The sequence below is a fragment of the Bos indicus genome, chromosome X (assembly GCF_029378745.1).
Source record: "Bos indicus isolate NIAB-ARS_2022 breed Sahiwal x Tharparkar chromosome X, NIAB-ARS_B.indTharparkar_mat_pri_1.0, whole genome shotgun sequence".
Classification (NCBI taxonomy): Eukaryota; Metazoa; Chordata; class Mammalia; order Artiodactyla; family Bovidae; genus Bos; species Bos indicus.
In genome coordinates, this window is record NC_091789.1 from 98,431,745 (window position 1) to 98,452,096 (window position 20,352).

Here is a 20,352-nt window from a genome sequence, read left to right on the forward strand (position 1 = left end):
GTGCAAAGTCAAATCACATGAAGATTATTATAATAAAGGGTTGCTACAGAAGGTTTCCCAAGGCGGAAGATTTTGAAGGCCCCTCTGAGTGGTCATCTCTCCAAGGTTTGATTTGTGGACTCCTGCCCAGTGTTCCTGAAGGATTGCAATGCAACACTTGGTGCATCAGCCCATTTCACAATAAAACAAAAAAAAACAGTGGAGAAAGCAAGAGATTATAGTCATGTTCTTATAAGAGCAAAAGAGAGAAAAGAAATTGCCTCTATAGTTTTAAAAACAAGAAACAAAACCCGGCAGTTGGGAAAATGAGTGCTTGTGTAAACCTCAGCCATCCTCAGCCTGGAGAAGAATCATGAGGGTAACACCGAGTCTACTCAGCTCACTTCTGGCCACAATATCTCATTTTGGCTCCCAATCCTAGCATCCCCATCTCCAGTGATGGGCAAATACGCATTTCCCCCTCAATATTAAGGCCACCTGTTCCACCTAATCTCCCCATGCTCAGTTTGCTCGTTAAACTTGTTTACTGGAACTGAAATTGAGATAAAGCCAATTATCCTGAATCTTATGAAATGGCTCCCTATTACTGTGTTATGTGCCTTCCTGCCTTAACCTGTGTGTCTACTAACATATCAACTGGAAATATTCCTTGCAGACTTCTCTAGTGGTACAGTGGATAAGAATCCACCTGCCAGTGCAGGGGACACGAGTGGAATCCCTGGTCTGGGAAAATTCCACATGCCAGGGACCAACTAAGCCCGCGAGCTGCAGCTACTGGGCCTGCCAACCGCAACTAGAGAGTGCGTGCACCCCACAGAAGGCCTTGCATGCTGCAAGTAAGACTCAATGCGGTCAAATATTTTTTTTGTAAAAATTACACAGCGTATAGTTACCTTTCTGTCCCAAAGAGCCTGTCATCAATGTTCTCCTCAAACATGGCATCTTATTTTTTTTTTTTGAACTTTTTATTTTGTATTGGGGTATAGCCAGTTAACAATGTTGTGGTAGTTCCAGGTGAACAGCGAAGGGACTCAGCCATAGATATACATGTATCCATTCTCCCCAAGCCCACCCTCACCAATCCAGGCTCATGGCATCTTTAAAAATTATAGTTGACTTTCAGTGTTGTGTTATTTCTGCTGTACAACAAAGTGATTCAGATACATATATGTATGTTGTTCAGCCACCAGGTGTGTCCAACTCCTCAAGACCCCATGGACTGCAGCACACCAGGCTTCCCTGTCCCTCACCCTCACCATCTCCTGGAGTTTGCCCAAGTTCATGTCCATTGAATCAGTGATGCTATCCAACCATCTCATCTATCTATCTATCTATCTATCTATATATATTCTTTTAAAAATATTCTTTTCCATTATGGTTTATCATAGGATAATGAGTGTAGTTGCCTGTGCTGTACAGTGAGTGAGTGAGTGAAGTCGCTCAGTTGTGTCCGACTCTTTGTGACCCCATGGACTGTAGCCTACCAGGCTCCTCAGTCCACAGAATTTTCCAGGCAAGAGTACTGGAGTGGGTTACCATTTCCTTCTCCAGGGGATCTTCCCAACCCAGGGATCGAACCCGGGTCTCCTGCACTGCAGGCAGATGCTTTACCGTCTGAGCCACCATTTTACTCTCCACTCAAACATGGCATCTTAATACCAACTCAGAATGTATGCAATAGCTTTGTCCTCCCGGTAAGAAAGGCAGTTTATTCCTAAGAGCCAACAGGTCTGCCACCACGTTCTGAACCCATACCACTTTAATGAATATGTCACCCCTTTCATCTCAGAGTTCTGAACCCACCTCATTTTCTCCATGAATCTATCTCAGACTCATTTGAGATTGAGCATCTCTTTGTTTCTCTTGTTTCAGAACACTCCAGTTCCCCAAAACTGCCTTCATCCACCATCAACAACTAATAACGTAGACTGTCCCTTCCCAGGCCCCAGCATCTGTAAGGAAACTAGACTGTTCCGTTAGTCCTCAATATGCCTCAATGTCATCTGAGAGCAGAAAGTCTCAACTCATCAGACCCAATGTACCTTCTACTTTCCTGAAATGAAATTTGCTACTAATGGAACCCATCTACACAGTTCTTAAAAATCAAGATAATGCACTAACTACAACATAAAAGGAATATATCAAATGATTTTCTGCATCAATTGAACTAATCTTATGGTTAATTCAATTGATGCAGAAAAATCTAAAGGCTTTTGTCCTTTAGACCATTTATATGGTAATGTTTGATGTTCCTGGGATAAACTCTATCTGGTAATAATCTATATTTTTGAATACACTGTTAATGTCTGTTAGCTAACATTTTGTTGGGGATTTTCATTTCATAAATGAAACAGCCCTAGAATTTTCTTTTCATGGATTCTTAGCTAGTTTTTCAATCTAGGTTGCACTAAGCTCAAAAAATTAAATGGATAAGTTTCACTCTTTTGTTATTGTGCATAAGATCAGAAACTTGAAAGTTTGCTACAATTTACCCACGAAATCAAGTAGTGGTGAAGGAGAGTTCATTGACTACCACTTTGGTTTCCTTTATACTCACTGGCCTATTCAAGACCTCACTTTTGTGTCTATTTTAACATGTTACATTTTTCTTGGAATGTATCCTTTTCATCCAGGTTTTCAAATTCATTGGCATATCATTCATCATTCTTCTTTTAAAAGAATTTCATTCTACATCTTGTTTTTGTAATTTTCTTCCCCCACTCCCTTTTTTTTTATTACTCTTTGTCAGAGATTTGTCTCCCTTATGAATCTTTTCAAAGACATTGTCTGTTGTTCTCTATGGCATTTATTTCTGCCTTACCATTGTTTCTTTCTTGTTTCTTTGAATTCAGTAATATAAACTGTGGCATTAGCACAAAAATGGAAAAGTAGACCAATAGAACAGTATAAATGCAGACCTGTGGATATAAAGGAACCTAGCGTATAACAGATCAATGGAGAAAGGACAGTTTCTTTTTTGAAGGTGTTTAAAAACCTGGCTCATGACTTGGAGAAAAATAAAAACAGACCCCTACCTCATGCCACATACAAAAAATGGACTCTAGATAGAGGACCTAAATGTGAAAGATAAAACTCTAATGTTAATAAGAACAATTATAGGAGGATATCTTTGTGACCTAGGGGCTTGGAATGACTTATTAGATAAAAGTGCAAGACTATAATTCATATGGTAAAGAGTTGATTGATTTGATTACATCAAATTAAAGGATTTGTGCTTGATGAAAGACACGGGAAAAAGGTAAAAGATAATCTACAGATTGGGAGAAGATATTTGCAATGTTTAAATCAACAAAGGATTTAATATCTAGAACATCCAAGGACTTTCTGTGAATCAACAAAAAAAAAACACCACCACTAGTTGAGCAAAGCACAGAATAGACAGAATACCGAAGAAGAAATTTGAAAAGCCAAGAGCGTATATGACAAGGTATTCAAGATATTGGAAATCTGAGAAGTTAACATAACAGTGAGATCTGACTTTACATTTATGAGACTGACAAAATTAGAAAACAGGATAATGCCCAGTGCTGATGAAGCTGTAAGGACCTACAAACCCACCTGCATGGCTCCTGGGAGTGTAGATTTCGGCAGCCATGCTGAAGGGCTGTCTGGCAGTACTTTGCCAAATGAAATATGCATTTAACAGTGAACCATATGCTGATTTTTTATGGAATTTTATGCTGAGTTATCTTCTACTTTTAGAAAAATATGAAAACGTAATAATGGTATCATATAATTAAGTCAGAATGGGCTGATTATAGGCCTTTGCCACTTTAAAGGGCTTCCCAGGTGGTGCTAATGGTAAAGAACCCACCTGCCAAGAGACAGAAGAGATGCAGGTTCGATCCCTGGTTTGGGAAGATTCCCTCGAGGAGGAAATGGCAACCCACTCCAGTATTCTTGCCTGGAGAATCCCATGGGCAGAGGAGCCTGACGGGCTACAGTCCATGGGGTCGCCAATAGTCGGACATGACTGAAGCAACTTAGCACGCACACCACTTTAAAAACACTGTTATTCAGAATATATTCATTATGTGAGTATACTATTTATTTTGAATATTTAGAATTTTTAGAATTTTCGTTATCAAATTAACCAGAAATTAATATTTCATTTACCATATGTAGATTTTTAAGTGTTCATGAAGTTCATTTTAAGTATTCTTAATGCATCCTAATATTAAATATCAAATTTGAGAACCTTACATATAAATAGATTTAATTTATAAAAAAATATTTGTTTCCAAATCTGTGTTAGGGTTCTCTAGAGAAACAAAAGCAATAGACCTAAGGAATTAGGTCACACAGTTATGGAGGCTGACAAGCCCCAAGATCTGTAGGGTGAGTGGGCAAGCAGGAAGAGCCAGTGTTTCATTTTAAATTGAAAAACAGAAAAAAGCTTGATGTTCCAGTTCAAAGACAATCAGGCATAAAGAATTCTCCCTTATTCTGGGGAAAGTCTGACTTTTTGTTCTATTCAGGCCTTCAGCAGATTGGATGGGGCCCACACGCATTGGGGAGGGCAATCTGCTTTACTCAGTTTACCAATTCACATGTTACTCTCATCCCAAAGGACCCTCACAGGAACACCCAAGATAATGTTTGGCCAAATAGCTGGCAGTCTGTAACCCAGTCAAGTTGACATATAGAATTAACCATCACAAGTTTACCCCCTGTCAACTTGACACTCATAGTCATCTCCTTAATGGCACCCCACTCCAGTACTCTTGCCTGGAAAATCCCATGGATGGAGGAGCCTGGAGGGCTGCAGTCCATGGGGTCGCTGAGGGTCAGACACGACTGAGCGACTTCCCTTTCACTTTTCACTTTCATGCATTGGAGAAGGAAATGGCAACCCACTCCAGTGTTCTTGCCTGGAGAATCCCAGGGACGGGGGAGCCTGTTGGGCTGTCGTCTGTGGGGTCGCACAGAGTCGGACACGACTGAAATGACTTAGCATATTCCAAATGAAGATAATACAAAGGTTATCCTTCTACTTAACATGATACAGCCGTCCTGTGTACAGCAAAAATGAATTAACCCCTTCCCCAGAAGAGGAGGTAAAGTCCTTGTATGATGTCTCCTCTTCTCTTTGACATCCCATGACTTAAATATTATGATTTGCTATGTGAATAACTGCATATCAGGAACCAGGGGATATGTTAATTTGCTCAAACAATGAAACCACATTGGTACAGCAGCTACAACCCAAGTTACCACCTGGTTAAGCTTGCAAGGAAATGGCAGCCCACTCCAGTTTTCTTGCCTGGAGAATTCCATGGACGGAGGAGCCTGGCAGGCTACAGTCCATAGCGTCACAAAGAGTCAGACACAGCTGAGCGACTACCACTCACTCAAGCTTGCAACAATCTGCTGTCATTCTCCAAGATCCATCTGTCTTCTGCACAGGCCAAATAGGAAAGCTGAATGTGGATGGGATGGGAATCACTACCCCTTCATCTTTTAAAGCCTTGATGGTGACACTAATCTCTGCAATCCCTCAGGAATGCAGTACTGCATTTAGTTTATTATTTTCCCAGGTAGAGGCAGTTCTAGTGGCTTCCTCTTGGCATTTCCCACCAGCATCACCCTCACTTCACAGATCAGGGAAACAACGGAGAGATTCTGGCAGCTGCTGAGTAGATCTACTGCAAGTATGCATTCTGTGACTGGGGAAAGAACCATAAGATGGGTTTGGGAACCCATGCAGCCCACTGTGAGACAGATCTGAGCTAAAACTACATTGATCCCCTGACCTCCATAAGCCCATACTCTGACTGGTGGGCCACAGTGGTCTTCTAGAAATAATGTCCGTTCAGAGTCAGTGTCCGGTAGTCCCCCCAGAGATCTGATTATTCCCTGTTACTCAATGCACAGTTACCCTAGTAAAAGCTCTAGGTCCTTTTGTGGAGGCTGAGAGAAAGATTAACAGTATGAACTCTTGGCAGTGTTCCTGTAGGAGACCTGGCCTCACCATTCCAACTTTCAGGATCTTATTCCTTACCAATCAGTTCTCTCTCACTTTAATAGGGGACACCTTGTAAGACCAGGAGTTCAACTTGTGTTGAAATTCAACCAGCTGCAGGGTGAGAATCTGGGTTTGATTTTCAGCAATCTCAGTCCTGGAACTACAGGAGATGAGGACCTCCAGGGTACACCTAGAGCCTGCCAGGTCATTTATGTGCCTCTTGTGCTGGAATTTCAAATTCTTGAGCTCCTTCTTTACTTTCCCCACTTTGTAGATCAGCCTTAGAAGCAACCAGACAATCTCATTATATTCATTAATTTAAGAAAAATGTTCAAAAATATATAGATCCTTGCTTCTTATGAGTAGTTGATTAGGAGTATCCACTGGTAATAGTTTGTGTGTCTCTATGAGCAGTTCATGGACTATCAGTGCTTTCTTTACTACTGGGATGGTCATTGTGTGTGTTAGTCACTCAGTCGTGTCCAAGTCTTTGCAGCCCCATGGACTGTAGCCCACCAAGCTCCTCTGTCCATGGGATTCTCCAGGCAAGAATACTGGAGTGTGTTGCCATTTCCTTCTCCAGGGGACCTTCCTGATCAAAGGATTGAACCCCAGTCTCCCGCATTGCAGGCAGATGCTTTACCATCTGAGACACCAGGGAAGTAGCCACCAGTCTCAAAACGCTAATCAGATTACAAAGCCAATTCAAGAAACCCCAGAACCAATTCAGAAATTCATTCTTAAAATTCTGTTCCTTTAGACTGCTTTCATGATCAAAATCAGGATTAGGGCTCTGCAGAGAAACAGAAGCAGTAGGATGTGTATATATAGATAAAGAGATTTTTTTAGAAAGAATTGGCTCATAAAACTATGGAGGCTAACAAGCCCCAAGATCTGCAGGATGAGTTGGCAAGTAGGAGACTCAGGAGAATCAATGGTGTAGTTCCAGCCCAAATGCCAACTGACCCAGGAAGAGCCATTGTTTTCTTTGAGTCTAAAGGCAGGGAACAGCTGCTGTCCCAGTTAGAAGACAGTTAGGGAGGAAGGATTCTTTTTTATCTGGGGCGGGGGGAGGGTCAGCCTTTTTGTTCTATTCAGGCCTTCTACAGATTGGATGAGGCCCACTCAATCAGAGAGTGCAGCCCACTCAATCAGAGAGTGCAATCTGCTTTTTTCAGTCTGCTAATTTAAATGTTAATCTCATCCAGAAACACTCTCACATACACACCTGGAACAATGTACAAATATCTAGGCACCCTATGGCCCAGTAAGATTTACACATAAAATTAACCATCACAAGGTAATACTCTGGAGGTCCAGTGATTAGAACTGGGCACTTTCACTGATGAGGGGAATTAAGATCCTGCAAGCCATGCAGCACAGCCAAAAATAAATAAATAGAAAAAAAAAATTAACCATCACAATATCATAATGGACTTTTGGGGTAAAGATGCAATGTCATCATATCTCCAAAACCAGCTCCACGTCCATGAATGGTGTTTACATCATGAGTGTTAGTCGTTCAGTCATGTCCAAGTCTTTGTGACCTGTTGGATTGTAGCCCACCAGGCTCCTCTCTCCTCGGAATTTTCCAGGCAAGAATACTGGAGTGGTTTGCCATTTCCTTCTCCAAGGGATCTTCCTGACCCAGGGATCGAACCCAGGTCTCCTGCATTGTAGGTGGATTCTTAACCACTGAGCCAGCAGGGAAGCCTTACTTCATGAGGATCATCTCACATTTGGATTTGAATGCCCAAGAAGCCCTCATTCCTCAGCTTAAATGTCTGATTTGTATACAAAATGTTTGAGAGAAGCAACAATACAAAACAGATGATTCTGTGTTAAACTATTCCAACAAATATTTCATGAATTACTTTTTATTTTGGAGCAATCACAAAGACAAGTTGCAAGAACAGTACAGAGAATTTTTTTCCCGAACCATTTGAGAGCAAGTTGCAGACCTAGTGACCCATCACTTCTGAATATTTCAATGTGCTTTTCTACAAACAAGGATATTTTCCTACATAACCACAATTCACCCATCAATGTCATGAAATTAATGTCGATCCAACACTATCACCTAATTCTCAGATCCCATCCAGATTTCACCAGTTATCTTAATAAGAGCCTAAAATTTATAGCAAAAGGACTCAATCCAGGATCATGCATTGCATTTTTATGAACATTTTGAAACAAGTCTGTGTAGTGAGTGAGGCCATGGTGACAGGAAGATGTCCTGAAAAGCTGAGATTTAAGTAATATATTGTTTTGTACAGAGGAGCCTTCATCTGTAAGAGTTTGCCTTTTGATCTGATTTCCATGGGAAATGGTACTATCAGTATGGTGAAATGAAATACAAGGTACTAACCTCTTTCCTGTTTTCAACTTTGTATAAAGACAAGGGCTCAGAACATTCTTCTCTGTTGTTTCATAAGTGTGTGTGAGCTGAGTCAGAAGAAGAATATTTTCAAAAGTTTGTGAGCCACAATAAAAATTGAAAGTTTTTTTCCATGGTCAATTGGTACCTGACAGATTTGTGGAGAGATTAGCTGAATTTTTTGGTCCCTGAATATAGTTTATAGAAATTTGTAAGGATCATGTGAAAAGAGGTTAATGTGAACTGGCAGAGTTTGGGGGGTTCAAGCAAAAACTCTGGAAAGTTTTTGGAGCTTTGGAAAAGTGAGGTTAAAAGTTATTCCCTTGGTAATGTAATTTGAATCATAAAGACAAAAATTTTAATGGAGTAGAATAATGTGAATAACTTCAGGAAAGAATCATCATTTAAAAACCATTAAAATGTTCAACTGGATTTAAATGATTTCAAGAATGAAATAGAAATTCTGGCTAATGGTGAGAAAAACTCATAAATTTTTCCTTTCCATTTACCACCGCCTACTTGAGAAAAAAAAAGTTCTCATTAATAGCCACAATCAGATTTTGAAGAGATTATGAGAAGTCCTGATCAGGAATTGTGTGTAGCCATTTCCAGCATAAAACCTTATGTAAAATGTATATTCCAAAAAAGATGATCGAATGTGTCATTAAAATGTGAAAATAGTTTATTTATACAAATGAAAGATTTACTATCTCCTCTAATACTGTATAGTTTATTTTTGTCACAACTATATAAAATAAATAGAGGGACCTCCCTGGCGGTTCAGAGGTTAAGACCCAGCGTTTCCGCTGCACAGAGGTCGGGGGAGGAACCAATTTGATCCCTTCTATCTCTGGTCGGGGAACCAAGACCACACATGACGTGCAGCACAACCAAAAAAAAACAAAACAAAAAACCAAAGTAGCACATGTTTTCACCAAGCCCTCTTCCCACCCCTTTCTCCACACCCCCATACCTCCTCCGAATCGGAGCCACAGCCAAGGTGATGTTTCCTCTGAGCTATAGTCTTGCTCCAGCTCTGGGAGCCCAAGCACCAAGACTGAGAACATCTAATGATAATAATGGCAGCTAACAGTTACTGAGGACTTGATTTATGCCGAACACTAAATACAGGAAAAGAAGTGAAAGTCATTCAGTCATGTCTTACTCTTTGTGGCCCGCCAGCTTCCTCTGCCCATGGAATTCTCCAGGCAAGAATGCTGGAGTGGGTAGCCATTCCCTTCTCCAGGGGATCTTCCCGACCCAGAGATGGAACACCAGTCTCCTGCATTGCAGGCAGATTCTTTACTGAGCCACCAGGGAAGCCATACTAAATACATAATCTTATTTTAATTATCTTATTTAACTACTAAATACATATAATCTTTTTAGTTCTCACAATAACCCTCTGTGGTAGGTATTATTATTCTACTGTTCTCCTTCATTAGAAAGATATGGGATCTAGACTATAAGAGATTAAGTTATTTGCCAAAATTTACACAGCCAGTAATCCATGGAGGCAGGATTTGCACCCAAGCAGTTCAGTAGCCTCTGGGTGGGTGGTTCCTCCCCTCTGAGTACCCAATGTACCTGCTCCTTCTGGGCCCCTTTCTGCTCCCTGCGTGTAGGGTAAGGGAGTTAGAGAACGCCAGGTTTGGAAGAAGAATGAGACCGGCACTTTACAGAACAGATCACCTTTAATGAGGCAAGACAGGGCAGCAGTCAGATTAGTGAGCTGCTGCCCTAACCCAAGAAAAGAGTAAGTATATATAGGCATATATGTGGAAATCTACTGTCTTAAGGGGGCCTGTTCTTCTCCAAGGTTGTCCGGATTAGTTATCTCTTAAACGGCTGGGGCCAGGGAAGGCAATGGCACCCCACTCCAATACTCTTGCCTGGAAAATCCCATGGACGGAGGAACCTGGTGGGCTGCAGTCCATAGGGTCACTAAGAGTCGGACATGACTGAGCGACTTCACTTTCACTTTTCACTTTCATGCATTGGAGAAGGAAATGGCAACCCACTCCAGTGTTCTTGCTTGGAGAATCCCAGGGACGGGGGAGCCTGATGGGCTGCCGTCTATGGGGTTGCACAGAGTCGGACACGACTGCAGCAGCAGCAAACAGCTGGGGCAAGGAATTCTAGAGATCGGCCAGAGGCTGGGACTCTCTGGGAGCTGGGCATAATCAACCTTAACCTCCATTTTTTTCTTCAGGTGGAAGAGTTGTTTTTTTTTTTTTTTTTTTTTTTGCATAGAATGGTGGGGAGGACCCGGAGGGGAGATTTAACTCCAGGCTATTTTGAGCTGTGTAATTCTCCTTCACTACTGGGCCTCAGCTATTCATCTGCAGTGGTTGGTTGTATAGAGGGGTCGATGTCGGGGCTATCCCAGGTCAAGCTACAGGCTGAACAGGTGACCATACAGTAGGACAGGCCCAGCTGGGACCACTGAGGTCTACAGTTAGGGGGAATCAGGAAGTAATGGAGGCACCAGCCCCTGATCAAGCCTGTCACTAAGCCCCAGTCTGGGGAAAAGGCCTGGACTTTCACCTACACTCCAGTCTGGACCTGATCATGAGGCAACACAGTGTATGCCAACATCCTGAGGACAGAGATATGCTAGCAAGGAGATCTTTAGAAGAGAATGAGGCCTGAATACCAGGTAAAGGGCAGGAAAGGGCTCAATCCCTGTGGCACGTCCTGGCAGTAGTTGAGGGGATGAAATGGCCAGAGAGGAGGCTGGCCCTCAAGGCATCTCCAGAGCTTGAGTCCCTCTAGCCAGCTGCAACTCCCAGCCCCTTTGGACTATGCCCTTTCGCTCAAAGCAGGCCTCCAAATCCCATCTAGCTCTGTCTTCCACATTTTGCCACTGTCACGGTTTCTGACCACCCCTTACCTCTCCCAAGTCTCTCCATCCATCCTGCAAGGTCTAAATCCAATCCCGCCCCCTCCAGAAAAACTTCTAGGGTCCAAGTTAAGTTCCCTTTCCTGATGAATTGGTTGATTTCTTTTTCTTTTCGTAGTCACCATTCTCAGGGAATCAAGCTAATATTTAATGTTATATAGCCTTTTGTTCGGAGAGGGCAATGGCAACCACTCCAGTGCTCTTGCCTGGAGGATCCCATGGGCAGAGGAGCCTGGTGGGCTGCAGTCCATGGGGTTGCGGAGAGTCGGACACGACTGAAGCGACTTAGCAGCAGCAGCAGCAGCAGCAGCAGCCTTTTATGCATTGGAGAAGGAAATGGCAACCCACTCTTGCCTGGAGAATCCCAGGGGCGGGGAGCCTGGTTGGCTGCCATCTATGGGGTCGCACAGAGTCGGACACCACTGAATCGACTTAGCAGCAGCAGCAGCAGCAGCAGCCTTTTGTTTGTCCTGGTAAAATATATTGTTGTGTGTGCATGTATTTGTAATATATCTAAGGGTGTTATGTTGTATATTTCATTCTGTTTCCTGTTCACACAGCAATATGTGCTTTTAATTTTTTAAACTTTTTGTTTTATAATTTCAGACTTATAAATGTTACAGACCCAATACAAATAATTCTCATATACTCTTCACCCACCTTCCCCATTGTTATCATTTTACATGATCACAGTACAACTATCAAAACCTGGAAATCAACACTGATAAAATACTATTAATCTATTCAAATTTCACCTTGAACTTTATTCAGATTTTACCAGTTTTTCACCTAATATCCTTTTTCTGTTCTCGGATCCCTCAATACAATTAGTTACCATTATTATGTCTCTCTGGTCTCCTCTAAATTACCATAGTTCCTCGATCTGTCCCAATCTTTCATGACATTGACACTTTTGAAGAGTACTGGTCAGTTTATAGAATGTCCCTCAGTTGGGTTTTCCTGATGTTCTTGCATGATTAGATTTAGGATTAGATTAGATTAGATTAAATGTATGCATTTTTGGTAAGGACCTCAGAAGTGATGCAGCCTTCCCAGTCCATCATGACAGGGGGTATGGGATGTTCGTATATCATATTATTGGTGATATTAACTTTTATCACTTGATTAAGGTAGTGTCTTCCACTGTAAGATTGCTATTTTCACCTTTGTAATTAATAACTAACTTGTGACGAGACACTCAAAATATCTTCACAGATATTCTGTGTTTCACCAAGGTTTCACTCACTAATTTTAGCATCCATTAATTATTCATGCCTGATATAGTTGTTACTGTAGTGTTTCCAGATAGTGATTTTTTCATTTTCAACTGTTCCTTCAACACTTTTTAAACGTTATTAGACTTCTCTTGTATTAAAGATTTTGCTTTCTCCCCTATTTATTGGGCTTCCCAGGTGGCTCTAGTGGTAAAGAATTCACCTGCAATGCAGGGACACAGGAGACTCAGGCTTGATCCCTGTGTGGGGAAGATCCCCTGGAGGAGGAAATGGCAACCCACTCTAGTATTCTTGCCTAGAGAAACCCATGGACAGAGGCTAGTTCATTCATTCATTCATTTGTTTACATCTGTAGGGACTCATGAGTTCTTATTTTATTTTGTGGATTATGATTCATTACACTCTTTATTTATTTTGTTGATCAAATTGTCCCAGATTTGGACATTGGGAGATCCTTTAAGTTGGCTTTTGTGTGCTTTTGACATGTTCCTTTCATTTTAAGCCCATCTTAACTCTCTGGTTCCAGCCCTGAAATCATCCATGTCTCTAATATGTTTAGATAGATTATAGATAGATAAATATATAGATGTGTGCATGTTCAGTTGCTCAGTCATGTCCAGTTCTTTGCGACCCTATGGACTGTAGCCCCCAGGTTCCTCTGTCCATGGGATTTTCCTGGCAGGTTACTAGAGTGGGTTGCCATTTCCTTCTCCAGGGGATCTTCCCGACCCAAGATTGAACCCACGTCTCCTGCACTGCAGGCCGATTCTTTACCACTGAGCCACCGGGGAAGTCCAAATAAATAGATAGATGCTTTATATATCAGCAATATATCTATATATCAGCTTTATTGAGATATAATTGTCTAAAATATACATACTAAGTATAACACCATTATTGAAATACAATTCACATATCACACAATTCACCCATTTAACTGTACAATTCAGTGTCTTTTAGCATATTCAGAGTTGTTAGACCATCATTACCATTTAAGCTTTTGATATTTTCATCACCCGCAAAAGCAAAATCTGTACCTGTTAGCTGTCATTTCCCATTTCCCTTCAACCTCCATCTGCCACCTCCCTAGGCAATAGCTAGGGCTTTCCCGGTGGCCCTAGTGGTAAAGAATCCACCTGCCAATTCAGGAGACCTAAGAGAGGTGGGTTCGATCCCTGGGTCGGGAAGATCCCCTGGAGGAGGAAATGGCGACCCACTTCAGTATTCTTGCCTGGAGAATCCCATGGACAGAGGAGCCTGGAGGGCTACAATTCATAGGGTCATAAAAAGTCGGACACGATTGAAGCAACTTAGCATGTAGGCAACGGCTAATCTACTTTCTGTTTCTATAGACTTCCTAGTCTGGACATTTCACATAAATGGAATCGTACAATATGTATCTTTTGTTTCTGGTTCCTCTCATTTAGCATAATGTTTTCAAGGTTTGTCCATGTTTTAGCATGGGTCTGTACATCACCTATTTCTATTGCAAACAATATTCCATTGTATGGATATACCACATTTTATTTATCCATTCATCTGTTGTAGACATTTGGGTTTGTTCCACTCTGGTCTATAATAAGTAATGGCAGCAATGTATTGTAAGACATATTCTTACATGTAAGACATAAAGCAACCTCAGCTGCTTTACAGCACTGTGGTGTACAAAATCCTTATTTTTCCTGTCTACTCAGCAAGAGTGGACACCCAGATTGCTTCTGATTCTTTGCCATCACAGATTTTGAGGTGATGAGCACCCTTCAATATGTTTCCTCATGCACATTTGAGAGAATTTCTTTGAGATGTATGTCAAGGCATGGAATTGCATAGTGTTTGTTCTTGACTGGAGTCCTCCAAAAGGGCTGCTCCATCTTCACTCCTATCAGCCATTTACAAGGATCATCGAAAAAGCAAGAGAGTTCCAGAAAAACATCTATTTCTGCTTTATTGACTATGCCAAAGCCTTTGACTGTGTGGATCACAATAAACTGTGGAAAATTCTCAAAGAGATGGGAATACCAGACCACCTGACCTGCCTCTTGAGAAACCTATATGCAGGTCAGGAAGCAACAGTTAGAACTGGACATGGAACAACAGACTGGTTCCAAATAGGAAAAGGAGTATGTCAAGACTGGATATTGTCACCCTGCTTATTTAACTTCTATGCAGAGTACATCATGAGAAACGCTGAGCTGGAGGAAGCACAAGCTGGCATCAAGATTGCCAGGAGAAATATCAATAAGCTCAGATATGCAGATGACACCACCCTTATGGCAGAAAGTGAAGAAGAATTAAAGAGCCTCTTGATGAAAGTGAAAGAGGAGAGTGAAAAAGTTGGCTTAAAGCTCAACATTCAGAAAACTAAGATCATGGCATCCGGTGCCATCACTTCATGGCAAATAGATGGAGAAACGGTGGCTGACTTTGTTTTTCTGGGTTCCAAAATCACTGCAGATGGTGATTTCAGCCATGAAATTAAAAGACGCTTACTGCTTGGAAGGAAAGTTATGACCAACCTAAAACAGCATATTAAAAAGCAGAGACATTACTTTGTCAACAAAGGTCCGTCTGTTCAAGGCTATGGTTTTTCTAGTGGTCATGTATGGATGGGAGAGTTGGACTATAAAGAAAGCTGAGCACTGAAGAATTGATGCTTTTGAACTGTGGTGTTGGAGAAGACTCTTGAGAGTCCCTTGGACTGCAAGGAGATCCAACCAGTCCATCCTAAAGGAGATCAGTCCTGGGTGTTCATTGGAAGGTTTGATGTTGAAGCTGAAATACTTTGGCCACCTGATGCAAAGAACTGACTCATTTGAAAAGACCCTGATGCTGGGAAAGATTGAGGGCAGGAGGAGAAGGGGACGACAGAGGATAAGATGGTTGGATGGCATCACCAACTCAATGGACATGGGTTTGGTTTGGTGATGAACAGGGAGGCCTGGCGTGCTGCAGTTCATGGGGTTGCAAAGAGTCAGACACGACTGAGCGACTGAACTGAACTGAACTTATAGCTTCACACACACACACCAACACTTGGTCTTATTCAGCTTTAAAATTTTTTTCATCAGTCTAATAGGTGTAACAATATATCTGCATTAGTCTTTGTTGTTGTTTTGGGCCATGCAGCATGTAGGATCTTAGTTCCCCAACCAGGGATCGAACCTGAGCCCCCTGCAGTGGAAGCACAGAGCTCCACTGGACCTCCAGGGAAGCCCCTTTAGTTTTGTTTTAATTTCTAATTATCTGATGGCTGCTTAGTTTGAGCATTTGTTCATGAGCCTGTTAGCCTTATGGCTTGCTTTCCTTTTCATATTCTTTGTAGACCTGTTTGCATCTGAAGTCCTCTCCAAAGGTTTCCCTTCTGTGTGGTCTATACAAGTGATCCCAATCCTGCAGGAAACCTGGATGTCAACCAGGGATTCTATACTCTGTACCATGGGGCACTCACAGATGCCTCTCTCTCTGATTTCTTGACCTGTCTGAACAGACTTCCCTAACTCTGGTCCTCAGCACCCTCTTCTTTTCAAAATCTCCCTGTGGATCAAGGCCATGGTGGTGGAGTCACATTCATGTCTCCCTACTGACCCTTAGGATGCAACTCCTGTGCTTTCCACACACTTACACTCATCCCTGTTATGTGTCCACAAGCTATCTTTCCCTCCCCAAAGCTATATAACCTTTTATCAGAAAACTCCAGGGACACTCCACTGTCCAAAATCTCCTGAAAGGATTCTATGTGGGGCCCTCTCAGGGGAAGGAGGCACCATAGAAGCTATCATCCAGGAGGTTTCACTCTTGTCAAGGCCCTGCACTACCTATCTGGAGCAGATCATGAGGATAAAACATGGGGTACCCTCTCCTCAAAGAAGCATGGAAGAACTTGAGAAGAGCCTGAGACCTGAGTGCCAGGAACCACTAGGAAGGAGGCACTGGGGCAGCCAGGCCAGGGAGAGAGATATGTATGACCTCCAGTGACTTTGGAGAAATGATGGCCATGGCCTTTGGGCACCTCCAAGCCCAGGCCCCTCCCTCACTAGCCTTAGCTCGTAAATCCTTCCAGATTATGCCCTGTTCCAAAGTAGACTCTTGGCACCTCCCCCACCATCTTTTTCTCACCCACAGACTCCCGCCTTTATTGTGGCTGCCTCCCTCTACTCCTATCCTTATTTGGACCACTTCCCTCTCTCTACCTTCAACCCCAACATCCCACAAAATCCAGATATAATCATAGGTTCTCTAGGGTGCCTTTTCCGGGTCCATTCTCTGGTCAAGGGAACCAGAGCTGGCAGGTGCTGGAACCAGAGCATGAAGTGGAGAGGACTCTCTTCACCTCAAAAGTTTGTGTGTCCTCCAACCCTGTCTTGAAGCTGCCATCTTTCTGGAGGTCGCCATAGGCTGCAGGGCTCACAAGTGAAGGCTCTCAGTGACCAAGGCCCTGTGAAGTTAAAGCCCTGCAGTTTCCCACATCATCTCCCTCCCACCCTACTCCAAACTCATTGTTCCAGCCATTCCCAGCAGGACAGCAGGGCCCTGCTGTCTGGTCTCTAGGCTTAGCTACTGCTGCACCCTCAGGTTGATTCTCCTCTCTCTGTTTATAATCAGGCACCTCCTAACTCATCACTCCAGACAGCTAATCACCACCTTCTCTGGGATCTTCCCTTACCTTTTCTCTCAGGCTACAGAAAAGTGGAAATATTAAGCTATGAAGAATATATAAAGTTGAAATAGAGAACACAATAGAGGAGTAAAATAGGTTGAATACAGATGAAGAATGAATAAGGGAATTGGGAGATTAGATTGAAGAATTCTTTCAGAAAGCAGAATAAAAATGTAGAAAATATTAAGTTAAAAAACTAAGAGAAATGGAAAATAGAAAAGCCTTGATAGTGGTCTCAGAAAAAGAGTAAAAATAAAAAAACGAGAGGAGAAAATACTTAAAGAATGGAGGTAAATATCCCAGGATTAAAGTTTACTGAATATCAAATCAGTTTACAAACATCAATTGTACTTCTGCATATAAGCAGATGCAGTTAGAAAATAAAATGTTTTAATTAACACTTAAATGCCATTTAAAAATCAAATATTTAGAAATATGTCTTAAAAGGACATGTAAATGCTTTGTGGGTTGCAACCCACTCCAGTGTTACTGCCTGGAGAATCCCGGGGACGGCAGAGCCTGGTGGGCTGCCATCTCTGGGGTTGCACAGAGTAGGACACGACTGAAGCAACTTAGCAGCAGCAGCAGCAGCAAGTGCTTTGTGGAGAAAACTGTAACTTTTTAAAGAGAGATTAAAGAAGATGTAAACAAATGAAGTGATATACCGTATTCACAGGCTGATGAACTCAATATTACAAGGATGTTGGTTCTCTTCAAATTGATTTACAGATGCAATATAAATCCAAATAAAGCCTTAATGGGTAGTCATTGTTTTGTGGAATTTGACTACTTCCAAAATGTATATAGAAATGAAAAAGGCCAAAAATATACATTACTCCTGAAGAACAATAGAGAAGTTTTATTCTATCAGATGACCAGATTTTTAAAATAAAGTTACAGTAATTCCGACCATAGTATTGCCGTGCATGTATGCTAAGTAGCTTCAGTCATGTCCAACTCTTGTGACCCCATGGATGGTAACCCAGCAAACTCTTCTGTCCATGCTATTTCCCAGACAAGAATACTGAAGTGGGCTGCCATTTCCTCCTCCAGGAGATTTTCTTGATCCAGGGATCGAAACTGCATTTCCTGCATCTCCCGCATTGGCAGGTGGATTCTTTACCACTGACCACTGGGGAAGCCCCATAGTTCCACTAGCCTAGTGGAACAAACCGCTCAGAAAAAGACCCAGGTATGTGATTTAACAAAATGTAGCACTGGAGAACAGAAGTACCAGGGCAATTTTATGTTGAACCAATTGGGTGTCCAAATAGGAAAACAAGCAAACAAACAAAAACACCTAAATTGGAATGTTTACCTCACATATCTAAAACATCAATAATTCACAAATAGTTATAAACCTAAATGTGAAAAGCAAAGAAGATAACATAGGAGAATATATTTTTGACTTTGGGATAGTAAAACATTTCTTAAAACAAGACACCAAAATTACTAATGATGAAGGGATTGATAAAATGGACTACATTAAAAATAATAACTTATTTTCACCTAGGCTTCCCTTGTGGCTCAGCTGGTAAAGAATCTGCCTGCAATGCTGGAGACCTGGGTTCGATGCCTGGGTTGGGAAGATCCCCTGGAGAAGGGAAAGGCTACCCACTCCAATATTCTGACCTGGAGAAGTCCATGGACTGTATAGCCCATGGGGTTGCAAAGAGTCGGATACAATTGAACGACTTTCACTTATTTTCACCTAGAAATACCATAAACTGTGCAAAGGTAAATTACAGAATGGGAAAAGATATATTTTCATCATTTAAAACCATCAAAGATTTCATATCCAGATTACAAAATGAAATCTTACAGTTCAACAAAAGATCTATAATCAATAGAAAAATATTCGACAGGGAATTCCCTGGCAGTCCAGTTGACAGGACTCCATACTTTCACTGCCAAGGGCCCAGATCCGATCCCTGGTTGGGAAACTTAACATCCCACAAGCCATGACCAATAAATTTTTTTAATTAAAAAATATTTGAAAGATTTGAATGAACACTTCACAGGAGAATATCCAATAGCCAGTAAGTGGCCACGAAAAGGTGCTCAATTTCATTAGTTTTCAGGGAAATGCCAATTTAAACCATATGAGATACTATGCTTCTCAGATTGGCAAAAATTGAAAAGTGACAGTACGGGTGGTACTGACATGGGACAGACAACAGGGCCTGAACCTAAAAGTTTCTCTGAAAAATAGAGCCTATATTAGAAAACAAACAAGAAACCTCTGTATCTCTTCTAGTCACCAGACTGATGTAGCCTGAAATCAGTCATAAAGCCAAATACCGCAGGTTGTTGAATTACACCGCAGGCTGAATTCACCAGATCTCCAGGTCTCTTATGTGAAACCTAAAGACTTCTGGTTGCCAGAAGAAAGGGACCTTGGGAATTGAAATTGGTGCATCAAAGTTGATTTGTATTAACCTGAGCGATACCTAAACACCAGCTTCCACTGAGTCTCCCTTGGTGGCAGAAGCAGCCCTTCCTCCACAGTCTAATGGGACTGGACCTGAGTGACTTGGGGATCCTCCAACGATTTGGCTCATCTTTCTCAAGATCCATTCATATCACCTTTTGGCGCCTCCAGCCCCATTACTGGATTCAGACTCCTGTATGTCAGACCTGTGAGAAGAAAGCCTAATTTATGTTTGCAGAAACCCCAGTAATATATGTGAGAACTGATTCTATGCATGATAGATCATAGGGAAATAAATACAATTTTAGATTGGGCCAAACATTTTTAATTGTGGTAAAATACATATAACATAAAATTTGCCATTTTATGGGCCAAAGAACTAAACAGACCTTTCTCCAAAGAAATATACAAATGGCTAACAAACACATGAAAAGATGCTCAACATCACTCATTATCAGAGAAATGCAAATCAAAACCACAATGAGGTACCATCTCACGCCAGTCGGAATGGCTGCTGTCAAAAAGTCTACAAACAATAAATGCTGGAGAGGGTGTGGAGAAAAGGGAACCCTCTTACACTGTTGGTGGGAATGCAAACTAGTACGGCCACTGTGGAGAACAGTGTGCTGCTGCTGCTGCTGCCGCCAAATCGCTTCAGTCGTGTCCGACTCTGTTGGACCCCATAGACGGCAGCCCACCAGGCTCCCACGTCCCTGGGATTCTCCAGGCAAGAACACTGGAGTGGGTTGCCATTTCCTTCTCCA

The 20,352-nt window shown here is 41.9% G+C and overlaps 1 pseudogene; it reads left to right on the forward strand.

Moving 5' to 3' along the window:
- LOC109555481 (palmitoyltransferase ZDHHC3 pseudogene) overlaps positions 1 to 20,352 on the forward strand; it is a 72,375-nt pseudogene that overhangs the window by 34,337 nt on the left and 17,686 nt on the right.